This window comes from Stylophora pistillata, chromosome 2, assembly GCF_964205215.1.
Source record: "Stylophora pistillata chromosome 2, jaStyPist1.2, whole genome shotgun sequence".
NCBI lineage: Eukaryota > Metazoa > Cnidaria > Anthozoa > Scleractinia > Pocilloporidae > Stylophora > Stylophora pistillata.
The window spans coordinates 50,155,465-50,167,377 of NC_142520.1; the positions used below are offsets into that span (position 1 = coordinate 50,155,465).

Here is an 11,913-nt window from a genome sequence, read left to right on the forward strand (position 1 = left end):
TTAGAAGGAACGGAATATGTAAGCCTCTAAACTAAGTAGTAATTTTGGTTTCGAATGACAATGAAATCAATTCAACTAGAAAAGCTAGTTGAAGGCACTTGCATTCAGAGAAAAGTGTCGCAAACGTGAAAAGCTGTACTCACGATTTATTCGCTTGATTCAATTTTGCTAGTACACCGTTCAGTTAACTCCCACTCACAACTCTCACGAAAAAACACACACCACGTCTCGTTGTAAGCACGTGGGACAGCGCCATATATGGGGCGATAAAACACGTGCTGCATACATGCTGATTGGTTACGTAATAGACAAACGAAATCACTCATGATGTCACCAATTTTAAGACTAATAAATGTAACGCAGTTTCCAACTAACGCAAACGAAATCCAGATGAAAAAATTGAGTTATTATCGGCCTAGTGCCTCTTCTGCCGGTTGTGTTAAATTAATCCCGGGTTCTGTGTCGTATGAAGCGACAGAGATTTAGTCAATTGCAGGTTATATCTGCAAGGCTAACAATACCATCTGTCTTAAGAGTCCATAAAAAACGAATGTTTTCCAGTTTTTTCTCCTTTTAATGTCAATTTATTTTCGAATCAAGAGAAGTCGACTTTATTATTAATGAATAAGAAAGAAAAAGGGATCCACAATCTGTGAAGAAAACGCATAAAGTCGATAAGTCTCAAGATGGAAAATATGCGTTGAGTCATTTTAAAAAACAAACACAGCTAAAACCAGCCAGTGGTAAATCTTCCAACTGCTGTTGATTTTCGTTCTCAGCCACGAGAAATACCACCAATTGACATCGGTTTTCCTTTTCGTATTTCTTTTCTTCCCTTCTTGAGGAATTTTAAACGTCACTGTCTGCAAGCCATGATCCGAGAAAATTTCGACAAACGACCTTTAATTGAGAATTGTTGGAGTTTGTTAGAGCTTAAATCTAGTAGGGGACTTATGTCCTATTGTTTTTGCTCCGGTACTGCTTGAACCAATCCTTAAATAAATAAATAAATAAATAAATAAGTAATAAATAAATAGTGAAGGAACGTTTTGCCATTAAATCGGTATCAACCTACAGAGTGGCGAGAAAGGCGAGTGAAATGTCAGCAGCTGATTGGCGATAACAAACACATTCGTACCGTTACGGCTTTTCTCAGGGCTGGAAATCCATGTAAAACACCGTAGTTTACATCATTAATATTTCTTCCTCTTCGTCTAGTTTGCAAAGAAACGCCCGCCTTTGACAATGGGAGCACTATCTCTGTTTTATTTCTATTCTTGCTGTTTGTAGCCCATTCTCTGGACGGGGAAACGCAAGTTCCTCTTCATTTTATGAAGGTAAATCAAAGCTACGTTTGTTTTTTTTTTTTGTTTGTTTTTTTATGTTTTGTTTGTTTGCTTTTTTTTTTTTTTTTTTTGTAGAAAAATACTTCTACATTGGTACTATTAAACTTAAAAAATTAAAGTGCCATATTTCTTCAATAACAGGTTTTATAGGATCCCATCAAAATTAAAGACGATTATGAATAACCATCAGAAGATGGTTTATATATTTACCTTGGCCGGTTTATGATTGGTGTCTACTTTGGGGCTCTGAGTAAAATTTTAATCAGAAATATCGTAACTTTTTGACAAGTTTTCCCTATAATCGTGTAAAAGCCGAAAACACGACAAAAAAATGCAAAACTAAGTTATAACATTGAGTCTTGCTAATTCAGTTTGAGATCCTCTCTTGTTGGTGTGGAATTACGGAGAAGTGAAGCAAAATAGGCAGATGTACCTGTCAACTTCTATGATCATTGTTCCCAAGTTTAATTTACCAACAGGAATTTTCTACACGTCATTGATGCAGACCCAGGCCCTTGCCATCTATACAGGCAGACGAGGGGGAACTTTGTGAAGAACTTCAGACCTTCACGCAAGAACTTGGCGATGATAAACATTGCAAAAAAAGAGCAACTTGTAATAGGAACATTGATCAAAGAATTCGTACTGATTGTCGCAATGACACCATCGCACTTTGGGAAGAGTGTTACTGCGATGAACTTTGTGAAGAAATTGGAGATTGTTGCGTTGATTATGACATATGTTAAGATAATATATACACCCCGTTTTTAAATACATTGACATTACTTATTAAATGTACATACTTTTTCTTTTCTATGGGGTGTTTCGAATTACAATTTATCTGGAATTTTATTTTCTTAGGCAAAAAAAGATTCAATAATGGCAATTGTAACGACAACAACAAAAAGGCTTTTTTCAGAAAAAAATGATTTTCAATCGATAAAGATAGATAGATAGATAGAGAGATATGTAGATTGATAGATAGATAGATAGATAGATAGATAGATAGATAGATAGATAGATAGATAGATAGATAGGTAGGTAGGTACGTAGGTAGGTAGATTGGTAGATTGGTAGATAGGTGGATGGATGGAACCCTTGATATAAATGCGGCATTTTATCAAATTGAAATATACAGCAATATTAAAATTTGGTTTACATAAAATTCGTACGCAATACAAGTTATATATTTACTATCAAGAAGCTAAAGTTCCAGAACTAGTTTTGCTGGTGCTGATAGCACTAGTCTAGCTTACCCGTAAAAATTTTTAGCGAAGTTTCCTCCTTTAAATGTTTGGCAAATCATTCCAGATTCTTGCTTCGGTAAATGCAAAACTGTTTCTGTAAAAGTCTGTGCGACTTTTAGGGAGCGCAAAATTCATTCTGGAAGGTCGCAGTCCATAATCATGAAAAGAGGCGCTATGGGTAAACATTTCAGACAGGTACGGGGGAGTGAGACCACTCAGTATTTTAAACATCAAAATGGGTTTTTGACCTTTTCTCATTGTTTCTAACGTCATTCAGCCTTATTCATAGAGAATATTCCTAGATCTCTGCAAATAAAAGCACCAGTTATTATTCACGCTGCACGGTTTTGGAGCTTTTGCAAATGGACAATTTGTGTTTCACTTATACTATCCCAAACAATGCAACAATATGTAAAGTAAGAGTTAATTATTGACCTGTAAATGTCGATTAGGTTTTCTGTTTTAAGAAAAGCTTTAACCCTTCTTAGAACACTCAAATTACGAGTAACCTTCTGTCTTATACCTAGCATGTGGCTATCCCAAGTTAAATATTTCTTGATGTCTACACCAAGACATGTAACAGATTTGACTTTATCCAATTCGGTGTCTGACAAAGAAAGTGCAATATCCGTCTTCCAGGCTCGCTACTCTTTGTCTTGATCCTACAACCATAAAATCAGTTTTTAACACATTTAGCGTAAGCCTGTTGGCTGAAAGCTAAGAGGCTATACCCCTGAGATCCTTTGACATTTTATTCTGTAGGGCAGGGAAACTGCAGCCTGAGAATGTCAGGTTCGTATCGTCAGCAAATAATCTTACTACCCCATAATCTAAGCACTTAGAGATATCATTTATATATATACCGAGAAATAGTAGCGGACCTAAAGTTGAATCTTGAGGAATACCGCGTGTTAAGTAATCTATAGATGAGGTGATACATATATCTTATTAACCAAGCGCGAGGGCCGTACTGGGAGAATATCGGCCCGAGGTCTTGACAGTACGGACCGAGCGCAGCGAGCTCCGTACAAAAAAGACCGAGGGCCGATATTCTTCCAGTACGGTCCCGAGCAAGCTTGGTTAATAAGACATTTATTATACGACTGAAGTTCAAAGGGACACAAGTGCGGTATAATTCGCAACCATTCGGGACAGTGCCCGGTCCAATACTGAGAGAATATTGACCGGCAATAGAGCATTTTGATTGGTCGATTTTAGTTATTGGCCCTCTGACTGCCCGAGTCGTGTAATAAATTTGCATAACATACTTGTTGTCGGTTTTCTAATTACGAAGTGAACCGATTGATTGTTACAGTTTCTGCTCCGCAGTATCTAAGTTTTGTAAGTAAAATAACATGGTTAACGGTATCGAAAGGTAGATAGGTAGATAGATAGATAGATAGATAGATAGATCTGTCAACCAACAATAAGTGAACGCAGGAGAAACCAAAAATCAACTAGTTAAGAATTTTATCATCTTCATCACCCCTCATCAGTAACGACGATTCGCCTAATAGGTCGCTGTTTTGTTATTACCACATTTTGAGGGAGTCTGTGATATATTAATGCACACACGCATGGCAACATGGGATCCATTTGTCACTATTATTATTTTCAATACTATTACTATCAATCATTGATATCATTGATATCATCGTTATTCTTTAGCACAAAGTTTGACGGTGCGTGGCCCCAAAAGGGTTCTAAATTGGTCCAGGAAACCAAAGAGCGCACCACATGTAGCTGTAATCATCTGACAAATTTTGCTGTCTAACTGGAAGTGGGTGAGACAAAGGTTTGGCCTTTCGATTTTTCTTTTCTTAACTTGTTCAGCTCGTGGCTGAATGGAATTCTTACAGGAATGCAGAAGATATATTTTGTATTCTCGAATATAGCAACGACAAGGACAACAACAATGAGCACAACAAAATGGGACGTACACAATCTAAGGAACAAAGATCTTCGTGTCCAATTTACAATCCTCAAGAAATGCCGTCAGAAACTGGATTGTTTAATTTGTGAAATGCTCTTCATCAAAGACAGAAAACCAACACTTAACACTCAATCTGACTCCATCAACGCAGAACTTTTATTCTGACAGTTCAAGCACACCACGCTTGTATTTTATTCACCTATTTTTATCTTTTATTCATCGTTTTTATTTTTTTAATCATAGGCATTGAGACCTTCACACGTACTTTTTATATTTAATGAGCTCATGAAATGTATTTTTTTAAATTTGAGAATGATGGCATGCAGCAGTCGAAACGTCATTCTTTAATATCGCTGGTTTTTATCCTTCATTGCTTATCGAAAACATATTTAAAGTCCTTTAATTCCCAAGATCTAATTGAAAACTCTCTCCTTCAGCCGCTACACATTTTATTGTAAATTGGTTTGGAGAACTCAGGGTTAAATCAAGATAACAACTTCTACCTGATAAGTTTGAGTGTTCTCGTCAACTTTTTGCTAGATAATTTATGAATATCAGGGGAGAATTTTCGTGTTTATCGTCTCTAGGAGTTGAACGGTTTGGAAGTTTTGGACTCCTGTGAAGCATATGGCTACCTCTGATTCAGCAAAATTATGGAGTTTATCTTTTTTAGCTATTTTATTTAGATTTCTGACGATCGCAAATTTGCATTAGCGTTGGTGACCTACATTGGTCTTTTTCTGTCATTGGTCGACGAGAAAATCACCATATTGGTCTACATGGTTTTAATATAAGTGTAAATGGCTTCCAGTTAACATGTACGCTATTATGTTTTTCAACTTCTTGCTTCTCTACTTTGAAAGCTAGTTGACTTATCAACACTGTTTCGAATTTTGCTATAGTTTAGTTCTCTTTTTTTTCTGTTTTATTTTATTTTCTTCTTGTTTTCTTGTTTTTCTTGTTTTATTTTTTCTTGTTGTTGTTTAATGCAAAGTCCAATAATTCTGACATACAATGATTATACTTATTTCCAAGGAACTTGAAGTCCTCTCAGTCCCATATCCGGTTGAATTTGGTGATGTACCGGGTTATCGTGCAGTTAGTTTTTATGACTAGTCTCAAAGCCACTAAAACAAAGGTAACTTTAGCACGGAAACCTTGTACAGGTGAAAGTAAATCTGCTGAGGTGCAATGTAGCTTTCATCAGCTAGGTAACGATAGAATTTCTCAGGCAAGTATCTTCAATCAAGGATGATACTGACAGAAACAAAGCAAAAAAAAACAAAGTTAGTCAACAAATAGAGTCCTGCCATTCGCTTTATTATAATCATATGCACAACAGAATCCAGCGACCGGGTCACACGCGGCTATAGGCGGTTCAGCCTCTTGATTTTGATGCGATTTACCGCTTTACATTGACTCTGACTTTTTTCCTTTTTCCTCTAGACGTTGGGTGCGATTGTCGCTATAGCAATAAATTATTTCTATCTGGTTGCTTTTGCATGGATGGTCTTGGAAGGAGTGATGCTCTATTTAAAAGTTGTTAAGGTCTTCAATGTTGACACAAGTACAAAGATCTTCTATGCCCTCGCTTGGGGTGAAAAGGATCTCATTCTGTAACAGACTAGACTTCATATTATTCTAATGAATTCTTTCAAAGAATAAAATTGGATAATTTGATTTCCTTTGAAATCAGTCTTAAACAATAATGTTACCACAAGTACAATAATCTTCTATGCCCTCACTTGGGGTATGAAGAATCTCATTTTATCACTCATGAGACATCGTTATAATTATCTCTTTTGGAGAATTACATTGGATGCTTTCTTGTCCTCTAATATCAGTTTAAAACGCTAAATACGACCAAATTACAAATTAAATCAAATTAACCTGATTCGCTCCTCGCCTTATTGCATTCAAACCTCTCGTCTGGGACACCTCCGTACATACGTTACCTCAACTTAGATACCTGTAGTATTTAGCCTGAAACAAATACCAGGCTGTAACGCTTTTTTTCCCTACTTTTTTCCAAAGCATTCCAACGATAGTGGTAACGAGTGCACTTGGTATAATTGTTATCCTCGAAGGGAACATAAACAACAGTATGCGTGACGACGTGTGAGAAGTACAAAACGCAAGGTCACTTAACTTAGTTCAGCCTGGTCAACCTATTGATGTCGCCACTGGTGTAGTTGTTTCGGTGTTCAAGTATTCTTTTGCACTACTTACTATCACAAGCGTGGTTAAGGTTAAGTTAGTGTGCCTGTTTCATGATTCTTGATAGTGCCAGTGCTTAGATTAGTTTCCCTGAGTAGCATGAAGGGATTGGGCGTGTGAATACCACCGATGCCCCTTGGCCGGGTTGGCACGGCAAGGTTGGGTTAAGGTAACCCAGGGTAAGTATGAAATCTGATTCCAGCACTGAAAGCTTAAGAGTAAATTCTGTTTATTCCATTTGTCTGGGAAAACTAACCGAAAATTGCCTTTGAACAGAGAAATATAGAAACCAGGATTAGAGTTGAACCCTTGGTCAGCGCTAAACGGCTTTCCAAAAATTGGGCCCTGGAGGGAGAGAGGCCCTGTATTATGCCTAAGGTCACAACAAAATAACTCGACCAGAGTTCGAATCTGGAGCGTCTTATTGGGATTTCACACACTAGGGAACAAGTCACCCATTCTTACGCACTCGCATGATATTTTGAATAATTGTCAGTCGTAGGTCCACTGAGATAGAAGGAGCTTCTCAAAACTCTTTTTTAGGAGCGTGAAAGATCAAAGGGTTTTTACATTCAATCGAGTTTTCATTTATATTTGCAGCTGTTGGTTTTTGTTCTCTTCTGGCTTCACTTGGGCTTTCGTCGGATCCATACTTTTTGCATGTTTGGTGAGTAAAAAGTACATCAGTTATCCTTTATAAAAAGTACAGGGCTAAATCTGATCTTCTGATCGTCACATTGAAATGATGAACGCTGTGATGGGCTTTTGAATGATAATAAACTAGGGCTTTACTGACAGATTCTAACCCGCAGTGTCACTAGTGGAATCAAGTGTTATGTAGTTTCCATAACTTGTTACTTTCCAAATTGAACGGGTAAGTTTTTAAAGAGACAGTGGTGCTGCGTCTGTGGGGGGTATTGCAGAAAATTATCTTTCATCAACTCAGTTATAAAGTGGATTGGCCACCAAAAACTGACGTTTCCACCGTTAGCCCTCCGTCAGAACTCTGAGGAAGGGCTTACACTCGAAACTAGTAATAAATGGATGAGCGAATCAGTAGTAGTAAATAGGAAATTTACATTATCTTTCTTTGAAATGCACTTGTTTTCATGGTAAACTTAGTACCCCTCATACGTATCATATTGGAGATCACAAGGTTGAAAGATGTATATGGGGCCGAAGAGATTCACTCATGCAGGTACAACTCGCCCTAGATGGGGTAACAGAGTTTTGCGTGGAATCCGCACCGTACAGTCTTTCAAATTTTAGTTTGTATGTGTGTGTTGGCCGAAGCATATAGTTACATTTGTGTTTTTTTTAATTTTATCATAAGTTTTCAGGGGTTTCTTTTAGTTGATATCATTAAACGATCAAATCGTTTAAAGCTATTTATTTTTATAAGATGTGGCTCGCTTGTTTTGAAATTTACTTTGCTACCTTTTGACAAAAAAAAGGAAACTGTTGTTTGTCGTTTAATATATCATAAGAAAGAGCCACTGAAAATGCGTGTATCAGTCAATAATTGCCGGGCTGTGGATGTCAGTTCTTCGTTTCTGTTGTTGTTGTATTTTTATTGACATAGCTCGATCTTTATTTTGCTTCCAGGAAAAGTCTAAAGGCCTGTTTAGTTCTTTTCCCATTGCTTGGCCTCACCTGGATTTTCGGGATTCTGAACGTCACAGATGCTGGACTGGTCTTCCAATATTTGTTTACTATCTTTAACTCTTTACAAGTGAGTTTAATGCTGAGCATGTACAATGCACTGTTATCAAGACTTATAAATTGTAAATGCTTCAGTCAATTTATCGATAGACAAGATTATGGTTGAGATGTGTTAGCCTCGGGTAGCTTCAATATCATTTTTTAGAGGTTTCCTGAAGGATATAAGAAGTAATTATATCTATTTTAGTGTTAAGAAATGACGTCTTTTTGGTAGGAGGAAAACTTTTGTCAATGACAGTGTACAAAACAAAAATGATCCCCTGAGACTGCCAACACTGACCTGTAGATGAAAGTCAAGTTCCTAGAGCACCATTACATTCACATGATTGCAGATCCATTTTCTTTGTCAAGTTTGTCATATTATACTCTTTATAACAAACCATAGTAACAGTGCATCATAACTTAATTTACACTTTAGGAGGTAAGTGCCCATGCTACCGAAGTCATAATATCGCGTTTTCCTCAGCCCAAAGCGACTAGAGCCTAGTCCATCGCAAGTAACCCCAAAATTATCCTCTTTAGTCCGAGGTTCAGAGAGACAGGTGAAGACACTGATGAGTACTGTACAATAACCTTACTAGCGTTGCACGATTCCTCAAGGCTAAGAAACAGACGGGCGCATGCGTTTCAAACCTTAGTAATTTCAATTTTATTACCATTGCCAGGGTTTGTTCATCTTCCTGTTTCATGTTGTGCGAAGTAAAGAAATCAGAGCCGCCTTAGAAACAAAAAGGCAAAGATGGGAAACATCAAGAAGTGTATCCATGGCGACAAATGAAAAATCAACGCTCGGGACAAGAAGATCTAGTGCTGAGAAAGAGAAGGAATTGTTTACACTCGTGAACAAGATTCGTCCAGAGACACAAACAAATATCAGTACTACAGTAACCACAGTTCTATAAGCTGTCATTATTGCATACATTGTGATAATCAACAATCCAATCTCGGATTTTCATGAATCTCCGAACAAAATGAATAGACCGTCGAAGTTTGTAAATCTTACCCAACCTCACTCAAAATTTCGAAGCTTCCGGTTCATGCCGGTCTGCTTAGCCATCCTTGTTCCTCTCTGATTTTATCTTAACCTTCTTATTTTTAAAACTATTATCACGACAACTTAAATATCAGGTCTTGAATATAATGGTTTCCTTAACTCATGTACACGCAGCATCTACATAAAAACTTCCCTCCTATATCTGCTGTAATTTCTTGGGATTTCAGCTCTCGACTGATGATTTTTTGATCACTCAATAACCCTTACGTGGTGTTTATCTTACTTCTCAGGACCTTTTCACTTGAAAACGTATCCATAATGTGAGAGCATTTCCTTTTTAATAAATCCTAGGGTTGAAGGTTTCTATGAAACAATGTCTTACAAGTAAAACTCTTCGTGAAACCTAAATCGTATTGGCTAATTGCTAACAAATCCGAATCACGCCAATCAACAAATATGGCTTGTAAACATTCGCTACACTTTTAATTGCGTGGCGTGATCAGCTTTTAAACATTTGGTAATTCAAAGTGACTTAACGCAATGAACAAAGCCAGCGGCCGTGAATAGCGTGGTTATTCCAAGAAATCACGCCGTGGTTCATTTTAAAGTAGGTCATTCGGAAAAGAAGAAATGTAAATATGGGATTGACGTGATTCGATCGTGATTCGTGATTGGATTGACGTGGTTCGATCTTACTTGTTCCACTTACGTTTTCTCTTGCGATCACGTGCGCGTTTCGAATGTGTTGATAAATAGAATTAAATAATGGTTTTTCAACAGTTAGCTGTGGGAGCATTTATTATTTCTATTACATATATTTTTTTCAATACACAAGTGATCTACTGACAATCGGTAATTTGACTTCAGCGAAGGGCGCACATGCCCCTGAGAACTTAGCGTACGTGTTTAGCATGCGTCAGGCTTATTCTCCTTCAACAATTTCCTTTTAACCTCCGTCGGTTCTTTGACGACAAAACACTTTATCAAAGGAAAAATTACAGGAAAGGTTAATTGCTCTTCCATCGGAGGTCAAAAGAGTTTGCTCTTGGGAAAAAAGTCAGACTCTTCCCTGATACTGTCGATTTTAATTTGACACCTTAGTGCACTGTCATTATCATAACATAGATCTTTGTTACTCAAACCCCATTTCCTTAGGGGTCGGCAGCTTGATCTAGTTTTTTTTTTTTTTTTTTTTTTTTTCTGGTCGCTTTTAAATATCCACAGTGAAGTAGGTTTTAAGCCTCCAGTTCTTCTGATCACCAATTCGGTAATAAATATTTTCCTTTAAAATTAAATCTGAGATTTTGATCATTATGCAAAAAAAAATCTAACCTTCTCCAGTCTCGCGAAAGTATGTTTTTGCTGGAGTGAAAATTTACCTACGTGATACCTAAAAGCTGCCAAGACATACATTGATCATTATCTTTGTCCTCGTTGTCAGAGTTTGCAAAACATGGCATTCTATAGGAAAATTCATTATCTGACGAGGGAATTCCGCGTTAAATTGCACGCGAAAACCGATATCGCACGAATCGCGAAGCGATGATTGAGATATCGGTTTTCAAGTGCAATTTAACGCGGAATTCACGAGTCAGGTAATGAATTATCCTTGAATCGCATAACTGAATGAAAACAAGAAAACAAGAAATTAAATCGGCAATATTACTGTTTTTAACGCGAGCGCGCGCTCTAGATGTTAGCGAATAGAAAGCAAGGGAAGCCGTACACGTTTGAACCTTCGACAATTTTATTCGTATCTCGTGCTTGATTTTACATTAATTTTCAAACTTTTCAAACAAGCTTCACACTATTTAAGGATAATAGTGGTATTTTACTGGATTTACAAGCCGTTTGTAGTTAACATCTTTTTTTTTTTTTAAATTCCAAATAATTAATTGCTCGAGAAGGAAAATAATTTACACCTTTTACCTCTTTGGTGGCAAACTGAGCGATAGCACTGATTTCAAGTGCAGTAACATCGCGATTAATATAAGGTAAGTGCCTTGAAGTGTAAATACGTCTATTGATAGATTCTTTATTCCTTTAGAAACAATTTGAAAGAAGTGTTTCATGAAAAGTCCGAAGAGTTTTATCTTTTTATCTGTAGAAATTCACTACAGGCGACTGCCATTAGCTGAATCGTTGGCGTGACCTGTTAGCTTGGAGAATGTTTCTTCTGGGCCGTGTTCACAGGATTTTCTCACTTTCGAGTTGTCGCGAGCGAAAGAGGTTTTTCATGCCTCTCCAAGAATTTGAAGTTCAGTTCAAAACAAGGAAGAACCTCAGGCTCACTTTGGAAACGCTTTGTTTGTTTTTGCTCTTTAGAAGGTGACAATGGTTTTGAAAACATTTTAAATTGTCTTAGAAACCAAACTTTGTAACAATTTGACGATAGTTGTTGTGCTTAGTGACGTAGATGTGAAACAATTTTGCTTAGCCTCCTTTTCAACTCAC

The 11,913-nt window shown here is 37.1% G+C and overlaps 1 long non-coding RNA gene across 1 annotated transcript; it reads left to right on the forward strand.

Annotated features, from left to right (window-relative positions):
• Nucleotides 1-5,254: 5,254 nt before the first annotated feature.
• On the forward strand, nucleotides 5,255-10,242 carry LOC148740106 (uncharacterized). Its single transcript, XR_015996460.1, has 4 exons — nucleotides 5,255-6,644; nucleotides 7,344-7,410; nucleotides 8,349-8,475; nucleotides 9,131-10,242. It is a non-coding gene; the product is annotated as an uncharacterized LOC148740106 (long non-coding RNA).
• Nucleotides 10,243-11,913: the final 1,671 nt, after the last annotated feature.